Source organism: Rhincodon typus, chromosome 12 (assembly GCF_021869965.1).
Source record: "Rhincodon typus isolate 14 chromosome 12, sRhiTyp1.1, whole genome shotgun sequence".
Classification (NCBI taxonomy): Eukaryota; Metazoa; Chordata; class Chondrichthyes; order Orectolobiformes; family Rhincodontidae; genus Rhincodon; species Rhincodon typus.
Window position 1 is genome coordinate 65333313 of NC_063343.1, and position 2499 is coordinate 65335811.

General features: G+C 45.5%; 1 protein-coding gene across 2 annotated transcripts in view; it reads left to right on the plus strand.

Annotated features, from left to right (window-relative positions):
• LOC109922093 (synaptopodin) overlaps positions 1 to 2189 on the plus strand; it is a 56512-nt gene extending 54323 nt beyond the window's left edge. For both annotated transcript variants that reach the window (XM_048603692.1, XM_048603691.1), the window contains one exon: positions 1 to 2189. This exon is cut by the window's left edge and continues 692 nt beyond it. The gene's annotated coding sequence lies outside the window, so the exon portion shown is untranslated.
• Positions 2190 to 2499: the final 310 nt, after the last annotated feature.

Sequence of the window (2499 nt, forward strand, 5' to 3'; positions counted from 1 at the left end):
AGCACGTGTGTGTGTAGCTGTGTATGTGAGTGTGAGCACGTGTGTGTAGCTGTGTATGTGAGTGTGAGCACGTGTGTGTAGCTGTGTATGTGAGTGTGAGCACGTGTGTGCAGCTGTGTATGTGAGTGTGAGCACGTGTGTGCAGCTGTGTATGTGAGTGTGAGCACGTGTGCAGTTGTGTATGTGTGAGCACGTGTGTGCAGTTGTGTGTATGTGTGAGCACGTGTGCGCAGTTGTGTGAGCATGTGTATGGAGTTACGAGTGTGAGCACAGGTATGTGTGTGGGAATGTGTATGTGTGTAGATGTCTGCATCTGGCATTATGTGTGCGGGAGTATGTGCAGGAATGTGTGCGTTTGTATGTGGTAATGTGTATGAAGGAGTGTGAGTATGTATGTGGTAATGTGTGTGTGCAAGAGTTTGTGTATATCTGGCAGTGTGTATGCGACAATGAAATGGGAGTGTGTGTATATTTGGCAGTGTGTGTGTATGGGAGTGCATGTGTACAGGACTGTGTGCGTGTGTGCAGGAGTGTGTGTATACGGCAGGATATGGGCGGGAGTGAGAGTGCGTGTGTATGGGAATGTGAGTGCTTGTATGTGCGAGTGTAGAGGGGAAAATGGGATCCGACTTCTGCAAGACATGTTCTTAAGTTTACTTTTTGCACGTTGCACGCTTTCCAAAATGTGACCATTAATTCTGGGGAAGACAGAAAGTTCCAGCCTGGAGTGATGGACAGACCACTGCTCAATGCAACTAAAGTTCAGCAGGACATAGTTCTGGAGAGAAAGGATTCCAGCACGGAACACATCTCTGCCGGAATCATTCAGGAAACAAACATCTTTCCACTCGAGACTATTGTCTCCTTGGAAATGAATAACATGTAAGTGTTGTCAACTCTGGATGGGCACATTTCTGGCAGCTTTGTCATACAACTACCCAACCAGTCACCCTGTCAGCTCCCACACACACGCATTCCCCACCGTCAGTCCAGTCTCCTGCTTTCCCCTGTATGATAATTACCTGCCTGGCCATGGGAGTGATAGGTTACAGGCAACACCTGGGGGATAAAGACCTCACCCAGTCAGAACAGAACCTCTCACAACAGTCAGTCAAGATGTGGGATACCGTCGCAAAAGAATAACTGCCAACCAATATTAACTCTCACCAATACCAAATCCTGACCTCCCTGTATACTCAGAAATATATCCCTCTTGCCTTTCTGGTGGGATACAGGTAACTCAAGGTGGATTATTCTTAAAACGATTTTTGAAAGAGCCAATTTGAAGAGAATGTGTGTGACAGCAACAGTCTGGTCATGTGTACTGGGACTATCACCCTATTTGTAACCACTTAGTTAATGGGCATCAGGCCATCCAGACTCATTCGCCTCAGTACATTCCTGCCAGGGAGTGAATGTTGAAGGTGGTGGATGAAGTGCACTTTTAATGGGTGCAGATGGGTTAGTTTAATGTGGAGGGTGTCAAACCTGTGGAGCTGCACCCATCCCTGGTGAGTGGAGAGGTGTTCCTTCGAGCACTTGCCTTGCTGAACCCTTGTATAATTGTAATAGAAATTCTGAGTGGAAAGATTTTTTATGGCACAGGGAGTCGTTTCATTGTAAACATGGACACCTGTTGGGGTTTTGGCTTTCCAAAACCAGGTTTCACTCTGTGGTTATGTTGCACAGCCACAGTATCACTTCTGCTCGCCTGGACAGTGCACATCTAAGGACTCATGATCAGCTGGGAGCAAGGACCAGCCCAAGGTGTGATGCATCTGTCATTGATAGTCTGATGGCACCCACTGTTCAGATTTCGGGCGCAAAGACTTTCTTGAGGATAATTGCTGGTTGGTGACTGGCCCAGGGTGAAAGAGAGGGGGAGGATGGAGAATGGGATATGAAGAAAAGGAAGCAGAAAGAATCCTCCCACTCATGCCAGACCAAAATCCAAACCCTTGACTATAGTAATTCTGAAATGGGGTGCTTTCATTCACAGCAACACATCTTCATATCGCTTTCATCACTTAGTTAATCAGCAAACAAAAACAAAAGGGACCTGTATGGGAAGACATTCCTACCTTGCTCTATAGCAGTTTTTCAATTATAAGAGATTACTGTCCTATTTTATATATTATAATGTAAATGAAATGCAGTTGATAGTGGTATAAATATATATATAAATCTCATCCGGATGTGAAATGCTTTGATGTGTTGTTTCTTTCTCTGTCTTTCAAAGAACCCCCGCCCTCACCACACCAATCGGGCATAATGGACCAATTGACGTTTGCTGTTTTTACATTTCTTGCACAAGATTTTAGACTTATTGCCCCTCTCTAGTTGCCATGGAGAAGGTGGTGATGGACTGTCTTCATGATTCACCAGTCCATGTGCTGTAGGACACTCTGAATACCCTTAGGGAGAAGCTTGCAGGATTTGGACTTGACACTGAAGGAACAGTGATATATTTCCAAGTCAGAATGATGAGAGGTTTGTGGG